This window comes from Pinus tabuliformis, chromosome X, assembly GCF_031772625.1.
Source record: "Pinus tabuliformis cultivar Carrire ecotype Pingquan chromosome X, CPIR1, whole genome shotgun sequence".
Taxonomy (NCBI): Eukaryota; Viridiplantae; Streptophyta; class Pinopsida; order Pinales; family Pinaceae; genus Pinus; species Pinus tabuliformis.
The window spans coordinates 3,246,901-3,271,348 of NC_142308.1; the positions used below are offsets into that span (position 1 = coordinate 3,246,901).

General features: G+C 40.0%; 1 long non-coding RNA gene across 1 annotated transcript; it reads left to right on the top strand.

Annotated features, from left to right (window-relative positions):
- Positions 1-7,172: 7,172 nt before the first annotated feature.
- Positions 7,173-11,100, top strand: LOC149137985 (uncharacterized). The gene is made up of 3 exons (XR_016264992.1): positions 7,173-7,397; positions 7,539-7,780; positions 10,699-11,100. It is a non-coding gene; the product is annotated as an uncharacterized LOC149137985 (long non-coding RNA).
- The last annotated feature ends 13,348 nt before the right edge of the window (positions 11,101-24,448 follow it).

The window sequence follows — 24,448 nt, forward strand, 5'->3', positions numbered from 1 at the left end:
TCGTGTTGGACATCATCCTATTTGCCTCAAATTGTCTTGGACCATAGTCTTCCATGCTTGTCACCCCTCCTCCTTTTTCCAACACTTGTTGAACCTTTCTTGCCTCCCTCTCTTGCCTTGCCAAAAAAAATCATGTTCCTTGCTTCTCTTGCTTTTTGTCTTTCCAACCTTTCCTTTGCTCAAGCTTATGTTACTGCAATCCTTGCAGCTCTCTTTTCCTTGGCCAACTCCTTCCTCTTTTTAGATTCTTGAATTTCAATTCTTTTTACATTCAGAGTCAACAATAAATTCACATAATCTTCAGATGTGACCAACTGTGAACTCCTCCCCAAACGACGACAATATGATGTTTAGTGCCTTGATGAGGCCTTCACTCTCTCTACTGGTAACTTTAGGAATGCACCAAGTATTCTCTGCTTTAATGTCCCATGCTCCTTAGGACCTAACACTTGGCTTTCAACCTCCAGGACAACTAATTGGCCCCCATTGTTTTCTTCTTCATGTACTTCATGATGAATAGGCTCCTCTTCGAGTGACACATTTTCCACAAAATAATGAACAATTTCAGTGTTCAACTCTGATGGTTGTGAAGGCATGCCCATGCTTTCCTCATTGGTGGTAGACACATTATGTGTGTTGATATTCATCATGGCCTCTACCAACCATGATGGTGGGCTTACTTGGGTTGGCATGCTCAATTGCTCATTGTTTAATCCTGTTGCATTATCATTTGAAATCAAGTTTGCATTTTCATTCGCTTTATCAACTACCTCATATGGAATATCACATGAAGAATTGGTCGGTGGTTCAATGGGTGTGAAAGCCTCCAAGATATTGACAATTGGTTCATGACTAAATGGTGTCTCACTCACATGTTCATCATCATCACCATAGAAGTGCCCTTCAGAAAGGAACATTATACCTTCGGCAGCAGCAACATCTTCTTGACCATCAACATGGTCTTGCAAGTTCTCTGCTTGTTGGCCTTCCACGTCAAATGCTTGGCTACAACCAGTATCATGCATAAGAGCATCAACATTAAGTGGCCATATACCAGTCCTCCTAAATCTAGCCTTGATATTAGAAGGTGTGAGAGCCCTTTTAAATGCTTTACTTGCAAGCTCAGCTAGCTCAAACCTCTTTACTTCCACCCCTAGATTTTGTCATACACGAAGCTCGCTTGACCCTGAAATAGTTCTTGAAAGGCCCAAACACGCTGACAACAAGGGGTTGCAATATATGAGTGGTATGAGCCAGCAACGTTAACATGTCAATGCCCAAATTATTGGCCTCCTCAATTGTCTGCACAACCATGTGGCATCCATGGCCATCTAAAATCAGTAGGTGGCTATTTTCAGGCGAGACGCCACCTGATACAAATGCAACAAAATGACAAAGCCAATTCAGGAATAGTTCATTTGTCATCCATGCATGGGGATGTGTAGCCATGCATGCACCTGGTTCATAGTATTGTATATAGATTTTTAGATGTGTTTTACCTTTGAATAGATAAAATCCTGGGATTGAAGAACCAATTGCATTGAAACAACAAAGAACAGTGATCTACCCCCTGCTCTTAGGGAAAATCTTGGCACATTTATGCTCCCTCTCTTGGAAAATACTCGCATACCACAATTCTTTCCTGTCTGTAAACCTGTTTCATCACAGTTCCATATATGGTATAGGGCATATGAGTGTTGCTTGTATGCAACAGAAAGAGTGTTATGGAACTTGGAAACAATTGTAGGGCGTAGATTTAAAGCCCTATCTCTGTCAAGGCCCTCAGTTGTACGTATCACAAGGTCTGGAATGTTTGGTTTGTTGTAACTTACTCTAGGCATACAAGTGTTGTCGTGGTTGGTGATCTGTGTGGATTACTGTCTCCTTTCCCATCAAATAGAGCTTCCACTTCTTCACAGCTTGCACCAGGGCATAGAGCTCCTTGTTGTAGGTAGGGTAGTTAAAAATTGCCCCATAAAAGAATTCAAAATGTTTGCATACAAGTCATCCTCCTTATATCAAAACCGCTCCTATAGCATACCCACTCTCATTTGTCTCCACTTCAAAGGGTCACTGCAAGTTTGGTAATACCATAACTTGTGCTTGATTGATCTTTTTCTTTAGCTCCTTGAAATCCCTTTGTTGACACTTTCCCCATTGGAAACTCTTGCCACTTGTTGTTATGGCATGGAGCAGTGTTGCTACTATTGAAAATGAGGCTATGAATTTCCTCAGGTACTGGTACTGAGCTACCCCAATGAAACTCTTGACCTCAAAAACATTAGTAGGCACCATCCATTTCATGATGGCCTCCATCTTGGCAGGATCTATCTACATCTCTCCTCCACCTATCACATATCGCAAAGATTGCTATGCAAACTCACACTTCTTAAGGTTTGCTAGTAGTTGGTGCTTCTTTAATGTCTCTGACACCTATGTCAAATGTGAGATGTGATCTTCCTAGGTAGCATTGTATACTAGTATATCATCCAAATAGACAATAACAAATGAATCTATAAAATAGTGCAATACATCATTCATTAATCTCATAAATGTAGTCAGCGCATTACATAGGCCAAATGGCATCACAAACCCTCATACAAACCTTGACTGGTATTGAAGGCGGTTGTCCGGGTATCTTTGTTTCTTGACATGAACCTGGCGTATCTAGACTTTAAGTCCAGCTTGGCGAAGTATTTTGCTTACAGCAATTAATCCAGCAGATCATCTATCCTCGACATAGGGTACCTGTTCTTGAGCGTGATATTGTTCAACGCCCTATAATCTATACACATTCGCCAAGTCCCATCTTTCATTGGCACAATGATGATGGATGACCCACATGATCATTTACTCGATCGAATGATGCCATGTTCCAAAAGTTGCTGCAATTGTTTCTTCACCTCACATGCTTCTATAACTGACTGCCTATACAACCCAATTGTTGGCAATGCGGAGTCGGGCAATAGTTGGATCTCGTGCTCCATCTCCCTCTTAGGTGATAACCCTTTAGGCTCTCAGAACACATCCTTGTTGTTTATGTTTCTTAGTGCACCCCTCCAAGGATGCCTTGCCTCTTACTGACTCTTCTATAAACTAATTTCTCTTAAAAACAATAAAACATACATCTTGCTAGAACTGATCAATTTCTTGACTTGGTTAACACTTACCAGCGAAATTTTTGACTTCCCTTTGTGTGTTGATCATGAACGATTTTCCATCCTTGACGAGTTGATACTAGTTAGCTCTCCACATTGATATTGCATCTCACATGTACACATAGGGACTCCCAAACATGACTCCACATACATTTAGGGGAACCACATCTAGTTTTGTTTCATCAATAAAATCAACACTAATAGAAAATCTCATTTTGCAATGTTTTGTTACCATCAGCTCTACATCCTTATTTACTCATCCCAATGGATATGGGTTTGGATGATCAAGAACTTCCAACCCCAATTTCTTGACCAACTATGCTGCAAGGAGATTCACCTGCAATCTTGAGTTAAATAGAGCATCAATTTTTGTCTTCTTGACTTGTATCTTAATATGGAAGTGTTTGGTCATTTCTTTCTCTTCTTGTTGCTAAAGGCTACTCAAATTCACCTCTTTTTGCACTGATGTACAGACAATCTTCTCATCCACGTCCAAGTTTCTTCAACTTGTCTGCTCAAATCAGTGTCCATGACGTTCTTCTTCTTATTGTCTTTCTTTTTGTTCTTCGGATTTAGCTTTGGATGCAACTTCCAACACTTCTCCTCTGTATGGTTGTCTATGTTGCAATGGTTGCAATGGTTGTTGGGATCTTTGCACCGATGTGTTCTGGATACCATATTTTTATATTTTCATGCTTTATGCTTCTTTTTCCCCTCCTTAGAAGCGTCTTATTACTCCTTGTGCTTCGATCCACTTGATTGCGCCCTCTTCAAGCCTATGTTCTCCAGGTTATGTGCGTGTACACAAGCCTTGTCCATTGATTTGGGCTTGAACAACATCACTTGCTCCCATAGGTGACAGTGTAGGCCCCCCAAATACTTAAGTACATCTGGGTTCTTTGAGGAGATACCTAGCATTATGCTCATCTTTTTGAACTTTGTGGTGTACTCCTGCACATTTTGCCCCAACTTTTTTCGAAGTAGTGCCATCGAATCCACTGGTCCTCTATATACCCAATAGGGTAAAACTATTACTTAATGAGGGTTTTGAAGTCCTCCCAATTATTCATTGGAGGATCCCCTTCCAACCTCAAGGTCTCTGTGTGGCTCTCCCACCAACTTGGGGCATGGCCCTTTAATTTTAGTCGCACAAATGAAATCTTTTGTTCTTCCTCAATTTGTTGGACATTGAAATACACTTCTAGTTGTTGCAACTAATGATTTAACTTCAAAGCGTCGATCTCGTCGTGGTACAACTTGATATCAACCTTTGCTTCCATTATAAACAAGGGTTGTGATTGATTCACAACACTCAAACTGGGTTGATTTTTTCCAAATTCTTTCTTTAGTTGGTTCTCTGTTTCTTTCCAATCTCTTGATCCCCCTTCTGATTTGTCATCTACATTTGAACCCCCATATTCTACAAATATCCCAAGCTTATTACTCATGGCCACCATTAGGATGATTTATATCAATGTTTTGTTGTTCCAACCACGAAAACCTCTCCTTTGCAGGATCACGAGGGTTATTCACAGATTCGTCGGCCATGATTAGGGTTTTATGACTTTTCGCTCAGTGGATCTAGATCTTCGCAATATTCTCGAAAGAAATTGCTCTGATACCAATATGATCCATAAATCGTCGTGGGTATTCCATTGCACGTCACAACAAATCTAATAAAAATATATTTTAAATCTGATATTTTACACTTACATTTTCATTAGATTTTTTGGATATGTAGATCTATTGTTAATAGTACATGCATGTGAATAAAAATTATGAAAAAAATAGAGAACGGAACACACACACATTTGACACAAAATATGCTTTGGGAAACCCTTTCGAGAGAAAAACTTAGCTAGAAGGTCAAGTTCCTCCGCTCTATTTCTCTGAATGGAAATATGGCTGCAAGTACAATGAAGTATGGCTTGTGGCCCGTGGGCTGCTACAGTGCACAAATCCTCTCTATGTGCTCTACATCTTATCTCTCTTGGCTCTTTTTGCTCAGTCATGGAACAAATGCACTCAAAAGAATGAAATCTCTTTTCCTCCTAGTGGCTCAATTATAACACAACATGATAGCCTACTAGTGGTTAGGTTTGACTATCTCAACTCTTGACCAAAGTTACAATATAGATTCTAGAGTCTTCTACATCATAATCACATGGCTAACCCCTTTTCCATGAATAATGGGGGTTGACGTGACACCCTCTCGAATTATGGTGGTGAAAACAGGAAAGTCAACTTCTGAGTGGCATAACTTTTCCCTGATGTGATTCTTGCACCGTTGGAAAGGTATCTATGTGTAGAATAGCATGGAAAAGTGTTGCGCCAAAGCGCCAAAGTTTTACCTCCAAAAAACGTCGATTGATGCCTCAAAATGCTCTCACAAGGTTTTAGGACTTATTTTACCACACTGGGTTTTGCCGGTAAAAACAGTCCTGTGAGTTTATTCCTCCACTTTTTCAATTCTGAAAGCATAGAGATAGATGAGAAACAATATAATGATCCAATCCTGAACAACAGTTTGTAAGCAATTCTAAAAATTTGCTTCCATGGACAACCCAAGATGTGTATCAAACTTGAGAGATAACATTCATAAATTATGAAGCAAATCATATATTTAATTGAGAGCAAAATGTCAAATTCACAATGCCACTGTCAAGTATACACCTAGAAATTGCACCGACTGAACAGAACTTAAGTTGACTGATTTGGTTGTACTTCTAAATCCAACTCGGCCTCCCCTGAATAGGCTGCTACAGGCATGCAAAGAATGTGGTCTCAAGGAAATTTCTAGATCTGGTACATGAGCGTATCAATGACTCCCTAATTTAGAATTTTGTCCCCTTTTTGCCAGCACTTGGTACCATAAACCCTTATGCAATATATTGCTCAGCCCTCTAAAAAACAATGCCTGGAAACTTCATAATTCATCCTCCTCACCTTAAACTAATATGTCCCTTCTTGTATGACGAAAATAGCACTTAGAATTGGAAGCAGAATGATGAATGACAGTTCGGCCCAAGAGTCTCTAAGTCTAGAATGAAGGATCAGATAATCAAGGCAATCAATCCTCCTCTAAAATGTGTCTTTTGGCATGTCGAATCTTAAGTATTGGTGCAAGATGACTTGGCCTCTTCCCTCTTGAATGAGCTCGATCCTCTTCTTGTCAGAATTTAAATGTGTTCTTCCTTGGCATCAAGATAGAATATGCAGCCTCCTAAATCCTTTTTGCATCACGTCCCTCCTTGTAGATAATTTCGGCTCATCATTAAATCAGCAATTCAGTTCAGCCCTCGTCATTATTAACTCAGCCCTCCTGCAATTTTAATGAACTCAACCCCTTCTTGGCCCAAGATAAATTCTGGATTTGCAAATATAAATTCCTCCTCCAGATTGGGCAGTTCGATCTTCACTTGGTGAGACAAATAAGCTCGGCCCTGGTGATCGAATGATCCTGCAACCAAATTACACCCCAATGTTGGAGCCTCCTGCAAACAATGATAATTAGATCTTCTATAATAAGCACAATGGAAGATCTAAAATAATCCTCCCAAGGAGCTAAAAAGGGTGGCACTCGAAGTCCACCGAAATTAGCTTTGACTTTTGCATGAAACTCTTGAAACTTGCTTAACCTATTTTCTATGTCAAGAGATAGATAGGAATAAAATTATTTGCAATTGAATTCGTCCTGTTATAATTATTCATGGAATCTCCCTCTAGCTTCTAGATTCTCCATTTTAAATAAGATAATAATGTCTCAATTCTCCAATAAAATATTATTGTCGTCATTCTCCATCAAGATAATGATTTGTCTCCCCTCAATAAAATATTATTTTGCCACCATCCTCCATTAAAATAATAATTTCACCAAAAATAATATTTTCCTTTATTAATTTAATGTTACCAAAAATTGGTAAAACTCCTTAGTGATTTTTAATTTTTTTCATTCATAAAATTGGGAACATTACAAAAACAGTAATGGTTACTGTGCCAAAATCCAAAAACATTACTCCTGGTCATTATCGGGGCCCTTTGTGTTTTAAATTTTCGTGAAATTTTCATCACAAGGGAGCTATTTCTGGATTGTACCTTGTTTTATACCATTTTGCAGAGTACTTTTTTGTCCACTCGACACGAGAACCATGTTCAGGGCTGAACCATCAGTATGGATGGTTACACTACCAATATCATATGACATACGTTGTTCATGTTCAACATATGACACAGAAATAGGTATTATTTTCTGTCTATAGAATAGGTTTACGCGTTCAACATTTCGCTTGCTTAGAATAAGAAATTTTTATCTTTTTCCAAGAATAAGATTCCTTTAATCTTGGTTTCATGTTTGTCATCTACCTTTTGCTTTCATTTCAGCATAGCCTTGCCAACTTGCTAGTCTTTGATGTCCAGCTAAGTACCTGTCCCTTATGATTCTAAAACATTCCTGAACGCCTGTCTTGATCACTGGTTTATTTATGACCTATTGTATGGAGTCTTATGGGAGGAAATTTTGGAGGAGCTGTTGGAAAAAGGAACCTTCCCCAACATGGCTATTTTCTTGCTTCCCATAATCAAGAATAGCGAGTGAAAAGTTAGGCTATTAACTTTTGAAACAGGTATGCGTTTTCACTAAATTAAGTTATTTGGATGTGTTGATATATAGAATGCCGTACTAAAAAAACCACTTGCCTGTTTGAAGTAAATTGGGATCTTGAAAAAAATCTACTGAGGAACCCTACCTCCACACCCTTTTACCAGTCATGCGAGTGTGCAATTAGGCTTTCGCATTGAGTGTCTGTTGTTCTGTTGATAGGATATTCTGGAGATTTTAGGGACACGTATTCTTTTCCTGGCAATCAAAACAACCGTCAATTATCTCTAGAGTAGATCTTCAATAATGCAGCAAGGAATTTCAATCCTTTGTGACCTGTCTCGAAATATCTTTAGAAATACTGCTGGTTTAGAAGATTATACAAATACAAACACTTTGCTGCTAACAATGAAACATCACATTAAAGCTGGCGTATTGATGATCAAAAGTCAAAGTGTCATTTAGTCAGCAAGGATTTTCAATTCGATTTCTAGCTCTCTCACAGTGGTGCTCATCTACGTTATGACCATTCTTGCTATGTTATTTACTACTCTAGTAAACTATGCAAGTGTTGGACCATTGCTTTCGAAGAATCTGATTTTTCAGGAATCAAAATCACAGTAACCCACAAGAATTCACGAATTGAATGCCTTCTTTAACAATTTGAGTCTGTACTTGCACATGAGATGGGAGGCTAAAAAGAAGGGTAGCCAGGAACCAATGTTGAACTATACTACTGGAAAACAATGCAGCAATAAATGCAATGGATTCTTGCCACCGCTGTTATTCTTATCCATATCAGAGTCAAAGCAACATTTTCTAGAGTAAGTTTCAGTGATGACAAAAAATGGGAAAAGAAACCAACAGTTGCACTGTAGTAATAAATCAGAAGAATTCGCAAACACTTGTGATTTGATGTAAACATAAGCACGATTCAAAGGGGAAATTCAAAAGTAAATTCGCTGATCATAAAACATCAATGTGGAAAAAGTCGAAGTCGGGATTAATTCGGCAAGGGTCCAAAAGTTGAAAAACTCGTCAAAGTCGGGAGTTTTTTGAAAAAGTCGGCAAAAAGTCGGCAAAATTAAAAAAACACAAAATTATTCATTTTTATTTTATTTTTTTTAACATCTAGAGTATCCACAACATCAAATAAATGCATTTCCACATAAACATGTAAAGAAAGCTAATATATAATATGTATATGAAGTCTAATGCTACATCACATATCAAAATAGTGAATCAACTCCTGAATTTTGGGTCCTGTCTGAGTCTCAACTCTCAAGAGTCAAAATCTCAACAAAAAATATAATAAATGTATATCATGAGTCATCTAAAAGTCATCAAGTAATCAGTCACTGAGATCCTCTTCCCCTTTTAATTTTTGTTTTCGCTAATTGTATTAAGAAATAAGTCATGCATTTATTCAGTAGATTGTAATCTGCTTGGGTAATAAGGTGTCAGGTGGTAGGTCCAATGAAAATTAACAGTGAGTATCACAGTAGATGTGAAAATTAACGCTTGGTGACTCCAAGCTGCTTATTTCTGAGAAAACAGTAGATGCCAGATTACTAACCTAGCCTTGGCATCTATTATTCAAAAACTCTTGGAGGTAAAATCCACTTCTGATACATAACCTTTGCCCACATTTACAGGGAGTTCACCACTAAAGAAGATTCCCTTTCAAAACGTGCTCTCATTGTAGGAAGGATCTTTGTTGTCACAAGATTTCACAGGTACTTTGTTCCTGTCTGAAAAATGGGTTCTTTTTTGAGGCACTGGTTTTGTTTTTTTGGACAGGTTGTTGCTATTTGATCTTCATGACCTCCTCTTTGTTGTTTCTTCTGGAAGCATTCAACAACTGTAACAATGTTTTTGATGGTGTGGGGTTCTTTGTACGGAAGACTGTTGTATGCCTGTCCTTTTGGTACTTTTGTAATCTTTTGAAGGGGCAGTGGCTGTTAGAGTCTGGATCACTGAAAGCCTGGAGGCTTAGCCAATGTATACTTTGCTTTCTAACTAGAAATATGAAGTATAAAGATTTGTTTTTCCTTGGAAAACAAAAATATATCTTAACCTCAAAACTAACAGATTACAAATGAGACTGCTATGCTCGCAAGAAGTATGACAAACAATACAATGCAATAACTTGAAAATGCATGGATGGAAGATTCAATTTACAGTTTTTTCACCTTTGCGGCCTATTTATCTGCGGCCTGGGAAGGGAGGCAGACTTTTTGGGTCGAATCCCGATTAAATCGGGAGTATAAGGAAAAAATCGGGATTTTTTCCTTTGTGAAAAAGTCGCCAAAAAGTCGGGGGATTAAATCATTTAGTTCAAAAAATCGCGTTTTTAGGATTAAATTGGGATTTTTTCCAGACTTTTTCCACACTGTAAAACATAACATCGTGTGCACGACTGAGGAACCAAGTAACCCCATCTAAGGAACCAAGGTAATGAGGATCAGTGATCAGAAATTGAGCAATCAGCCATGAAAGTGGTCCTGATTCATCCAAGTGATGTAACTGTTTTCAACAAGATGTTTACCTACTGGCCTTCTATATAGATGAGCCTTTCTCCAGGAACTGAATGAGCAATGGTTTTCATATGATGCATGTTTGCTTGTGAATACCCTGCAATAGAGAGCAAGCTTCACTTCATTTTTCCAAAAGTAATTTTGTTTGCTTGCAGCTTATTTTCTGCTTATCAAAATTGGACGGTTGCCTCTCAAGACTCTGTTTCTGCTCAAACCTAGTTTTGCTCTCGTTATTGTTAATTTCCATTGCTTATAATTTTACTTTTGATGTTTTGCTTGAACAATTTGTTGTAGAATTTTGATTCTATTGCTTTCAATTTCAGTTTGCTTTCTTTTATCTAGTTTCTGTTTTATATTGATCAAAAATAGCTTGAAGATTTAACTCATTTCCTTTTGGTTAGTGCAGCTTGTTTTCATGCTTTCATGATTTTTGAAGTGGAAGATTTCACATGCAGCTGTTTGAAATCATGAAAAATCTCAATAGGCTGCACGAGGAGATTAGGCCATCTGAATTTCTGCAAGGGTGCCACGTTATTCAAGATAAGTGGTAGAAGCACAGAATCCATCAGGTCAATGGCCCCTGAGTGACTTGGGAAACTAAACATTGGATTACTAACCAAAGATCTGAAGGGTTTTTCATCCGTTCACATGGTAATCACTGAATGCTACCTTATCTTGAGATGCAATCTTAGATTGCCTCAGTAATGCATTCATATCCATATGCTGTATTTTGATAATATATATCATAAATTGACATAATGCTTCTCCTTCTAAAAGTAACACACTTTTTTCTGCTAACATCAGAGTAAGGGGTTTATATTTTTAACTCCCAGATACTCTATAAGGAATAGTTTCTGAACTTTTTCAACTTTCTTCCAAGATTTTTTGGAGAGGCCCAGAGCCTAAACAGAACAACCATAAAAAAATACTGTTTGCGCTAATGTTCTGAAGAGCATCTTTTTTATTATACATGAAAGTCTCCATGTTTCACACCATGTTAGATTTGGAGCGCTATGAAAGATGAACATTCTGAGGATAATGAAATAAAGTCATCTCCCATATCCCCTAAGGGAACAAAGCCAGGGAAACTCAAGATAAGAGGATTTGAACGTGTTAATTTTAGTTAACAATGGTATGTTCTATGCTTAGCACAATTTACTTCAATGTTCCTTAGTAGCCCAATAACAATTTCCAATAGCAATCACAATAATCACATTGACAATAAAAGCAGATAGAACATGAAACAAAATGCAGAAGAAAATCCAAGACAAGAGGACACCAGATTTGGCACATGCCAGGGAAAAACCCCAATGTGGGAAAAACCCTTTGATCAATTCTTCTTATTATTATATCAAAAGTTCAGCACAGAGAGAGTACAAAAGTCAAATTGACTTGCTAAATTCAAAATCAAAACAGCCTTGTAAATTTCTGCAGTCAACTACAGTCAAACTTCAGCACTAACCAGAAAGTCAACACTGGTCAAGACTCAAAACAGCAATCAAACTCCTCCTTTGAAGCTCGGTCAAAGGTAGTTAAACTCGGCCTCCAGCAGCAGTCAAAGTCAGCCAAAAACCGTCACAAAAGCAGTGGTCAACACAGGTCAAACAGACCAGGAAATCTCGATTTATGTGCCAGTCAATGCGGCCTGGACAAACAGAAATGTTCCTCCAAAAACCACAGTCAAAACTAGTCAAAGCTGGTCAAACTGTCTGAAATTCTGAAATTTTGGTTCTGCAATTCAGCCCAGAAAAAACTCGTCCTTGCCACACATGTGAAAGAGAAGCTGCCCAATGTTGTACGAACCAATAAGAGAAGGAGAGAGAATGAGCAAGTGATGCATGTGCCAAATGAGGAGGAGGGACACTTGTATTTATACAAGTTGAAGAGGGTGAAGTGTCATGTCTATTGGGCTCTATGAGCCTACATGATGATGAGGCCGACCTGAACAATTTGTACATCACTGGGCATAAATTCAAAATCATACTTCTATTTGTCCGAATGAGATGATCTTTATATCAATCTTGGTCCTCTCGAAAAGAGGAATCTAATGCAATCATCATATAAATCAAATGAGTTGTCCCAAGGTCGAATTTAGCCCTAGTTTCCAATTTTAACACTCCTTCTCAACTAGGGAGAATTCCACTGCCAATCCATCTGTCTTCATGTATCATCTATGTCATCTCATCTCTGCTCTGTTGAACCGTGAAGTAATAATGAAGAAGAATCAATCGAGATTGAGTCACAAGACCTTACCACTCTCCACTAACAAAAGTCAGTCCAGAGGTAGAACCTCAAATGATCCCAAATCAAGTTGTTGAACACCATGCATCCTAGACATAGGGAGTACGACAGTACACGATGCATCCATCGGTAGTGCAATGGTCGCTATCCACATTTCCCAACTCATTGGCCAGATGAGAAATACTTCCCATGAGTCCCGAACTACATGGGTAGGATGTATGTTGGGGCATCAACAGGAGAAGGTGAACCACTCATCCTGCTTATATGCCATAGGAGAAGGTGAACCACTCATCATATGCATATGTCAATCATAGGGGAAGGTGAAACACTCACCCTACACACATGTCACCATGGGGTATCATAGGGGAAGGTGAACCACTCACCCTGTACACAACGCACCACATAGGGGAATGTGAACCACTCACCTTGTGGTCGCTCATAGATCCAAGAAGTACCCCAAGCCCATAGGAGCTTCCAGAGCTCAATGTCCAACTCAAGCAGGACACTCATGGGAGGGTTTTTCCACGACTCCAAGTCTCTCTCAAAAGGGTACGAATTTGACCTTCCCAAAGGCTTCATGAGGATATCTATGACCTGCTCATCAGTCCTGATGTGTTGGAGCCTTATTGCTCCCCACTGTACCATATCACGAATAAAGTGGTACCTGATATCAATGTGCTTAGAGCGGTTGTGGAATACGGTATTCACTGAAAGGCGATTCCCACTTTGGTTGTTGCAGAATATCATGGTGGTATCTAACACATGCTCAAATAGCTCACTGAAGAGCTTCCTCAAACAAACAACTTCACAAGGCCATACTAGCTGCAATGTATTTGGCCTTGGTGGTGCTTAGTGCAACCGATTTCTGCTTCCTTCTCATCCAAGAAACTGAAGCAAATCCTAATGAGAAGCAACATCTAGATGTGCGCTTACGATCCACCACATTGCCAGCCCAATGAGCATCTGTATATCTATGCAGCCTCAAATTCCAGGCAGTGTATCTCAATCCATAATAGATTGTGCCTCGGAGATATCTCAAGAAATTCCTAGCAGCAATAAAATGAACGTGATGAAACTCAACCATATATTGACTCAACGTATTCACAGCGAAGCATAAGTCAAGACGGGAGTTTACCAAGAACATCAGGGCCCCCACAAGTTTTCTATATTCAGAAAGATTTGCCAATTCGGGCCCAACAGCACTTCCACACAACTTCTTGAAGTTGAGTTCCATCGGAACAGACATAGACTTGCAATCCACCATCCCACATCTCTCGAGTAGCTTCACAATGTATTTTCCTTGAGATAGGAAAATCTCACCTACCTTTTGCAAGACCTCCAAGCCTAGGAGGTAATGCATCAGTCCTAGGTCCTTCATCTCAAATTCGAAAGCCAAGTCCCTCTTGCATTGATAAATGAGAGGGTTTGCACCTGTTAGAAAGAGATCATCCACATAAAGGACCAGAATGAGAGGTGTGTCATTTTCAACCTTGAAATATAGGTTAGGGTCAGCTTTGCTCCTTGTAAATCCCAGCTTCATAAGATAGCTATCAATCCTCTCATACCAAGCCCTAAGGGCTTGCTTCAACCCATAGAGGGAAATCTTTAATCTGTAGTAGACTTCCTCCTTAAGCGAGCCATGCAAAAAAGCAGTCTTAACATCCATTTGGTGTAGGCTCCATCCTTGAGAGGCAGTAAGAGTTATAATCGAACAGATAGTGGTATATTGGGCAACTGGTGCAAATATCTCATTATAGTCCACCCCTTCCTTTTGAGAGAAGCCTCGAGCAACGAATCTGGCCTTGTATTTTTCAGCACTCCCATCAGCTCCATGTTTGAATTTGTAAAGCCATTTAGAAGTGACCACAGACTTGTCCTTGGGTCTAGGAACCACATCCCATACATCATTCTTCATGATGGATTTGTACTCCTCATTCATCGCATCCTTCCATACTCGTTGTTTCACAGATTTTTCAAACATACAAGGCTCAGATTGAACAATAGTACTCATAGCAGCAAGGTACCCTTGATACCTGTTTGGATTCTCACTTTCACGAAATGTTCCTCTTGGAGCAATATGCTTTCAACATCTTTGAGAGTGTCTTTGAGCGACAAAGGTCCTTTTTCTTGAGGAAGAGGGATCACTAGGAGGTGGATCATTGGGATCCATCGGGCCTTCAACATCGGGCATATTCTTTCCTGTAGCATCATCGTTCTCTTTTCCTGGAATGGGGAGATCTCTGGCTTTCCCAAGAGCATTGTCTTCATCGAATGTAACATCATGGCTTACTTCCACATCTCATTGACCGGGTACACATATTCTATATGCCTTCGAGTTTTCACTGTAGCCCACAAAAGTTCCTTTCTTCCTACATGCTCCCAACTTGTTTCTCTTTTCTTTGGGCACATGAAAATATACGGGACAACCAAATATTCTAAAATGAGAAACATCAAGTTTCTTACTATTGAAAACTTCTTCGAGTGTCTTGAAATCCAATACTTGATGTGGACACCTATTTTGAACATATACGGCGGTATTTGTAGCTTCTCCCCATAAGAACTTCAATATACCTAGATCATGAAGAATGGCATGAGTGGTTTCCAAGATTGTTCGATTCTTTCTTTTAGCAACTCCATTTTGCTCAGGAGTGTATACAACGGTTGTCTCCCTCTTAATGCCAGACTCTCTGCAAAAGTCAATGAATTCATTTGATTCATATTCGGTTCCATTATCGGTCCTCAATATTTTGATCTTCTTCCCTGTTTGATTCTCCACCAAGACTTTGAAAGAACGAAACCATTTGAACACTTCATCCTTCTTCTTCAAGAAATAGATCCATGTTTTGCGAGAGAAGTCACCCACAAAGATAGCATAATATAAGAATCCTCCTAATGATGTTATGGCCAACATACCAGATAGGTCAGCATGGACCAATTGAAGAATATCATAAGTTTGACTTTCACTTGAAGGGAATGGTCCCCTTGTAAGTTTCCCAGCTTCACAACCCTGACAAACACCTCCATGGTTCATGTTGAAATCGGGCATACCTGTGACCATCTTCTTTACCCGAGGTAAGGCTTTGAAATGAAGGTGGGCAAAAATTCAAAATCATACTTCTACTTGTCCGAATGAGATGATCTTTATATCAATCTTGGTCCTCTCGAAAAGAGGAATCTAATGCAATCATCATATAAATCAAATGAGTTGTCCCAAGGTCGAATTTAGCCCTAGTTTCCAATTTTAACACTCCTTCTCAACTAGGGAGAATCCACTGCCAATCCATCTGTCTTCATGTATCATCTATGTCATCTCATCTATGCTCTGTTGAACCGTGAAGTAATAATGAAGAAGAATCAATCGAGAGTGAGTCACAAGACCTTACCACTCTCCACTAACAAAAGTCAGTTCAGAGGTAGAACCTCAAATGATCCCAAATCAATCCTAGACATAGGGAGTACGACAGTACACGATGCATCCATCGGTAGTGCAATGGTCGCTATCCACATTTCCCAACTCATTGCCAGATGAGAGATACTTCCCATGAGTCCCAAACTACATGGGTAGGATGTATGTTGGGGCATCAACAGGAGAAGGTGAACCACTCATCCTGCTTATATGCCATTGGAGAAGGTGAACCACTCATCATATGCATATGTCAATCATAGGGGAAGGTGAACCACTCACCCTACACACATGTCACCATGGGGTATCATAGGGGAAGGTGAACCACTCACTCTGTACACAACGCACCACATAGGGGAATGTGAACCACTCACCTTGTGGTCGCTCATAGCTCCAAGAAGTACACCAAGCCCCTAGGAGCTTCCAGAGCTCAATGTCCAACTCAAGCAGGACACTCATGGGAGGGCTTTCCCACGACTCCAAGTCTCTCTCAAAAGGTAAAGAATTTGACCTTCCCCAAAGGCTTCATGAGGATATCTATGACCTGCTCATCAGTCCTGATGTGTTGGAGCCTTATTGCTCCCCATCGTACCATATCACGAATAAAGTGGTACCTGATATCAATGTGCTTAGAGCGGTTGTGGAATACGGTATTCTCTGAAAGGCGATTCCCACTTTGGTTGTCGCAGAAGATCACGGTGGTATCCAACACATGCTCAAATAGCTCACTGAAGAGCTTCCTCAAACAAATAGCTCCACAAGGCCATACTAGCTGCAATGTATTTGGCCTCGGTGGTGCTTAGTGCAACCGAATTCTGCTTCCTGCTCATCCAAGAAATTGAAGCAAATCCTAATGAGAAGCAACATCTAGATGTGCGCTTACGATCCACCACATTGCCAGTCCAGTCAGCATCTGTATATCCATGCAGCCTCAAATTCCAGGCAGTGTATCTCAGTCCATAATAGATTGTGCCTCGGAGATATCTCAAGAAATTCTTAGCAGCAATAAAATGAACATGATGAAGCTCAACCATATATTGACTCAACGTATTCACATCGAAGCATAAGCCAAGACGGGAGTTTACCAAGAACATCAAGGCCCCCACAAGTTTTCTATATTCAGAAGGATTTGCAAATTCGGGCCCAACAACACTTCCACACAGCGTCTTGCAGTTGAGTTCCATCGGAACAGACATAGACTTGCAATCCACCATCCCACATCTCTCGAGTAACTTCACAATGTATTTTCCTTAAGATAGGAAAATCTCACCTACCTTTTGCCAAACCTCCAAGCCTAGGAGGTAATGCATCAGTCCTAGGTCCTTCATCTCAAATTCAGAAACCAACTCCCTCTTGCATTGATAAATGAGAGGGTTTGCACCTGTTAGAAAGTGATCATCCACATAAAGGACCAGAATGAGAGGCGTGTCATTTTCAACCTTGAAATATAGGTTAGGGTCAGCTTTGCTCCTTGTAAATCCCAGCTTCATAATATAGCTATCAATCCTCTCATACCAAGCCCTAGGGGCTTGCTTCAACCCATAAAGGGAAATCTTTAATCTGTAGTAGACTTTCTCCTTAAGCGAGCCATGGAAAAAGGCAGTCTTAACATCCATTTGGTGCAGTCTTAACATCCATTTGGTGTAGGCTCCATCCTTGAGAGGCAGTAAGAGCTATAATCAAACAGATAGTGGTATATCGGGCAACTGGTGCAAATATCTCATTATAGTCCACCCCTTCCTTTTGAGAGAAGCCTCGAGCAACGAATCTGGCCTTGTATTTTTCAACACTCCCATCAGCTCCATGTTTGATTTTGTAAAGCCATTTAGAAGTGACCACAGACTTGTCCTTGGGTCTAGGAACCACATCCCATACATCATTCTTCATGATGGATTTGTACTCCTCATTCATCGCATCCTTCCATACTCGTTGTTTCACAGATTTTTCAAACATACAAGGCTCAAATTGAACAATAGTACTCATAGCAGCAAGGTACCCTTGATACCTGTTTGGATTCTCACTTTCACGAAATGTTCCTCTTGGAGCAATTTTCTTTCAACATCTTTGAGAGTGCCTTTGAGCGACAAAGGTCCTTTTTCTTGAGGAAGAGGGATCACTAGGAGGTGGATCAGTGGGATCCATTGGGCCTTCAACATCGGGCATATGCTTTCCTGTAGCATCATCATTCTCTTTTCCTGGAATGGGGAGATCTCTGGCTTTCCCAAGAGCATTGTCTTCATCGAATGTAACATCATGGCTTACTTCCACATCTCATTGACCAGGTACATAAATTCTATATGCCTTTGAGTTTTCACTGTAGCCCACAAAAGTTCCTTTCTTCCTACATGCTCCCAACTTGTTTCTCTTTTCTTTAGGCACATGAAAATATACGGGACAACCAAATACTCTAAAATGAGAAACATCAAGTTTCTTACCAGTGAAAACTTCTTTGAGTGTCTTGAAATCCAATGCTTGATGTGGACACCTATTTTGAACATATACGGTGGTATTTGTAGCTTCTCTCCATAAGAACTTCAATATACCTAGATCATGAAGCATGGCACGAGTGGTTTCCATAATCGTTCGATTCTTTCTTTCAGCAACTCCATTTTGCTCAGGAGTGTATACAACGGTTGTCTCCCTCTTAATGCCAGACTCTCTGCAAAAGTCAATGAATTCATTTGATTCATATTTGGTTCCATTATCGGTCCTCAATATTTTGATCTTCTTCCCTGTTTGATTCTCCACCAAGACTTTGAAAGAACGAAACCATTTGAACACTTCATCCTTCTTCTTCAAGAAATAGATCCATGTTTTGCGAGAGAAGTCATCCACAAAGATAGCATAATATAAGAATCCTCCTAACGATGTTATGGCCAACATACCAGATAGGTCAGCATGGACCAATTAAAGAATATCATAAGTTTGACTTTCACTTGAAGGGAATGGTCCCCTTGTAAGTTTCCCAGCTTCACAACCTTGACAAACACCTTCATGATTCATGTTGAAATCGGGCATACCTGTGACCATCTTCTTTACCCGAGGTAAGGCTTTGAAATGAAGGTGGGCAAAAATTCAAAATCATACTTCTACTTGTCCGAATGAGATGATCTTTATATCAATCTTGGTCCTCTCGAAAAGAGGAATCTAATGCAATCATCATATAATCAAATGAGTTATCCCAAGGTCGAATTTAGCCCTAGTTTCCAATTTTAACACTCCTTCTCAACTAGGGAGAATTCCACTGCCAATCCATCTGTCTTCATGTATCATCTATGTCATCTCATCTATGCTCTGTTGAACCGTGAAGTAATAATGAAGAAGAATCAATCGAGAGTGAGTCACAAGACCTTACCACTCTCCACTAACAAAAGTCAATCCAGAGGTAGAACCTCAAATGATCCCAAATCAAGTTGTTGAACACCATGCATCCTAGACATAGGGGGTACGACAGTACACGATGCATCCATCGGTAGTGCAATGGTCGCTATCCACATTTCCCAACTCATTGGCCAGATGAGAGATACTTCCCATGCGTCCTGAACTACATGGGTAGGATGTATGTTGGGGCATCAACAGGAGAAGGTGAACCACTCATCCTGCTTATATGGCATAGGAGAAAGTGAACCACTCACCATATGCATATGTCAATCATAGGGGAAGGTGAACCACTCACCCTACACACATGTCACCATGGGGTATCATAGGGGAAGGTGAACCACTCACCCTACACACATGTCACCATGGGGTATCATAGGGGAAGGTGAACCACTCAACCTGTACACAACGCACCACATAAGGGAATGTGAACCACTCACCTTGTGGTCGCTCATAGCTCCAAGAAGTACCCCAAACCCCTAGGAGCTTCCAGATCTCAATGTCCAACTCAAGCAGGACACTCATGGGAGGGTTTTTCCATGACTCCAAGTCTCTCTCAAAAGGTTAAGAATTTGACCTTCCCCAAAGGCTTCATGAGGATATCTATGACCTGCTCATCAGTCCTGATGTGTTTGAGCCTTATTGCTCCCCACTATACCATATCACGAATAAAGTGCTACCTGATATCAATGCGCTTAGAGCGGTTGTGGAATACAGTATTATCTGAAAGGCGATTCCCACTTTGGTTGTCGTAGAATATCATGATGGTATCTAACACATGCTCAAATAGCTCACTGAAGAGCTTCCTCAAACAAACAGCTTCACAAGGCCATACTAGCTGCAATGTATTTGGCCTCGGTGGTGCTTAGTGCAACCGATTTCTGCTTCATGTTCATCCAAGAAACTGAAGCAAATCCTAATGAGAAGCAACATCTAGATGTGCGCTTACGATCCACCACATTGCCAGCCCAGTCAGCATCTGTATATCTATGCAGCCTCAAATTCCAGGCAGTGTATCTTAGTCCATAATAGATTGTGCCTCGGAGATATCTCAAGAAATTCTTAGCAGCAATAAAATGAACGTAATGATGCTCAACCATATATTGACTCAACGTATTCACAACGAAGCATAAGTCAAGATGGGAGTTTACCAAGAACATCAGGGCTCCCACAAGTTTTCTATATTCAGAAGGATTTGCCAATTCGGGCCCAACAGCACTTCCACACAGCTTCTTGAAGTTGAGTTCCATCGGAATAGACATAGACTTGCAATACACCATCCCACATCTCTCGAGTAGCTTCACAATGTATTTTCCTTGAGATAGGAAAATCTCACCTACCTTTTGCCAAACCTCCAAGCCTAGGAGATAATGCATCAGTCCTAGGTCCATCTCAAATTCGGAAACCAACTCTCTCTTGCATTGATAAATGAGAGGGTTTGCACCAGTTAGAAAGAGATCATCCACATAAAGGACCAGAATGAGAGGCGTGTCATTTTCAACCTTGAAATATAGGTTAGGGTCAGCTTTGCTCCTTGTAAATCCCAGCTTCATAAGATAGCTATCAATCCTCTCATACCAAGCCCTAGGGGCTTGCTCCAACCCATAGAGGGAAATCTTTAATCTGTAGTAGACTTCCTCCTTAAGCGAGCCATGCAAAAAAGCAGTCTTAACATCCATTTGGTGTAGGCTCCATCCTTGAGAGGGAGTAAGAGCTATAATCGAACAGATAGTGGTATATCGGGCAACTGGTGCAAATATCTCATTGTAGTCCACCCCTTCCTTTTGAGAGAAGCCTCGAGCAACGGATCTGGCCTTGTATTTTTCAGCACTCCCATTAGCTCCATGTTTGATTTTGTAAAGCCATTTAGAAGTGACCACAGACTTGTCCTTGGGTCTAGGAACCACATCCCATACATCATTCTTCATGATGGATTTGTACTCCTCATTCATCGCATCCTTCCATACTCGTTGTTTCACAGATTTTTCAAACATACAAGGCTCAGATTGAACAATAGTACTCATAGCAGCAAGGTACCCTTGATACCTGTTTGGATTCTCACTTTCACGAAATGTTCCTCTTGGAGCAATATGCTTTCAACATCTTTGAGAGTGTCTTTGAGCGACAAAGGTCCTTTTTCTTGAGGAAGAGGGATCATTAGGAGGTGGATCAGTGGGATCCATTGGGCCTTCAACATCGGGCATATTCTTTCCTGTAGCATCATCGTTCTCTTTTCCTGGAATGGGGAGATCTCTGGCTTTCCCAAGAGCATTGTCTTCATCGAATGTAACATCATGGCTTACTTCCACATCTCATTGACCAGGTACACAAATTCTATATGCCTTAGAGTTTTCACTGTAGCCCACAAAAGTTCCTTTCTTCCTACATGCTCCTAACTTGTTTCTCTTTTCTTTAGGCACATGAAAATATACGGGACAACCAAATATTCTAAAATGAGAAACATCAAGTTTCTTACTATTGAAAACTTCTTCGAGTGTCTTGAAATCGAATACTTGATGTGGATACGTATTTTGAACATATACGGCGGTATTTGTAGCTTCTCCCCATAAGAACTTCAATATACCTAGATCATGAAGAATGGCATGAGTGGTTTCCAAGATTGTTCGATTCTTTCTTTCAGCAACTCCATTTTGCTCAGGAGTGTATACAACGGTTGTCTCCCTCTTAATGCCAGACTCTCTGCAAAAGTCAATGAATTCATTTGATTCATATTCGGTTCCATTATCGGTCCTCAATATTTTGATCTTCTTCCCTGTTTGATTCTCCACCAAGACTTTGAAAGAACGAAACCATTTGAACACTTCATCCTTCTTCTTCAAGAAATAGATCCATGTTTTGCGAGAGAAGTCATCCACAAAGATAGCATAATATAAGAATCCTCCTAATGATGTTATGGCCAACATACCAGATAGGTCAGCATGGACCAATTGAAGAATATCATAAGTTTGACTTTCACTTGAAGGGAATGGTCCCCTTGTAAGTTTCCCAGCTTCACAACCCTGACAAACACCTTCATGATTCATGTTGAAATCAGGCATACCTGTGACCATCTTCTTTACCCGAGGTAAGGCTTTGAAATCAAGGTGGGCAAATCTTTAATGCCATAATTCGGATTGAAAAGAAGTGTTGCAAGACATGGCTCCCAAAGGACTTCCTCCAACTTGATAAAGACCACCAACCCTAAATCTAAGTGTAAATGCGTCTTTAGGGTTTCTTTGCCAAAGATGTACCTTTCCATCAACGAATGTTACCTTTAAGTCTTTATCTTCCATCGCAGAAATAGATAACAGGTTCTTCTTCAAATCGAGCACATACAAATACTTCTTGTAGATGAATGGTTTTCCCTTGATTTGAGTGAAGAGTGACGGTACCTATTCCTTTCACGAGATACGTTGCATTATCTCCAAGTATGATTTCCAAGTTAGTCTTATTTTCAACCAAATTTGAGAGGACCTCTTTGTACCCAGTAAAGTGCCTTGAGGCTCCACTATCAATCAACCAATGATCCAATGTATCCGGAGGAGAGGCAATAAATAAAGAGGAAATAAGATAAAATTCATTTTGTTTTTCTACAACATTACTTTCCTCATACCTGAAATTTCTTGATCTTTTGGGAGGACGACCATTTCCATATCGAGTAGCGGGAGCATTCCTCTTTCCTTTACTATTGAACTTGTTGTTTCTTTGATTTTCATTGCCTTTGTAGTGGCTGTGGTTGTTGTTGTCATCATCCCTTGGAGTATCCTTCTTGTGAGGACTCTCTCTAGCATAGTGGCCAAACTTGTTGCAATTGAAGCCTCTTCCTTTTCTTCCTTCTTTGAATCTCAGCTTAAATCCTTGACCTTGTCTTCTTGGACCACCATTTTTCTTCCTTTTAGCATGAACGGAGAAAGCGGTAGGATCATTTCCATTTGAAGGCTTATCTCTCTCCATCATCCTTATTTCTTCTTGAGTGCATCTAGCCAATAATTCATCAAACCCTGGAATCCTGTCATTGTTGAGGATGGTGGTGTTAAACACATTCCATGCTCTTGTAAAACCTCCAAGTGCAATAAGAGTGAGCTCCCTGTCACCAAGAACTTCTCCAATAGATTGGAGACCATCCTTGATTTCGGTAATCCCCATGAAGTAGGATTGAATGGACTCTCCTCTATCCATCTTGATGTCTTTCAACTTGTTCTTGAGAAAGAGAACTTGATTTGCATTGTTTACTTTAAACATCCCAACCAGCTTGTGTCATACATCTCCTTAGATGTTTCGAAATCATAACTATAGGCAACCAAAGGCTTGTGAATGGAATCTACAATAATTTTCTTAGCTTTGACCTCACCTTTCTTGTACTTTGTTTTTGCAGCAACAGGTGCATTTGAAGGAGGCTCCACCACTCTTCCCTTTACATAGTCCATAGCATCATCCTCTTCCAAAATCAAATCCAAAGTCCTCTTCCATGCACGATAGTCGGATTTGTCCTTGAGCTTGTCCTTGGATTTGAAGTATGATGTAGTCCTCATTGAAGCTAGACCAATATTCTTTGTCCAACAGCTTTCCTTAGTGATTGCTTTTCTCACTATTGCTTGGGCTTTGTCTTCACCTGGGCTCTAATTCCATGTTAATTTTAGTTAACAATGGTATGTTCTATGCTTAGCACAATTTACTTCAATGTTCCTTAGTAGCCCAATAAGAATTTCCAATAGTAATCACAATAATCACATTAACAATAAAAGCAAATAGAAAATGAAACAAAATGTAGAAGACAAGCCAAGACAAGAAGACACCAAATTTCACAGATGCCAGGGAAAAACCCCAATGTGGGGAAAACCCCTTGATCAATTCTTCTTATTATTATATCAAAAGTTCAGTAGAGAGAGAGAGTACAAAAGTCAAATTGACTTGCCCAATTCAAAGTCAAAGCAGCCATGTGTATTTCTATAGTCAAAATTCAGCCCTAACCAGAAAGTCAGCCTTGGTCAAAACAACAGTCAAACTCAACCTCCAACAGTAGTCAAAGTCAGCCCAAAACAGCCACAAAAGCAACGATCAAATTCGGTCAACCTGTGGTCAACCCTGCAGTCAACGCAGGTCAAACAGCCCAAGAGATCTCGATTTCTATGCC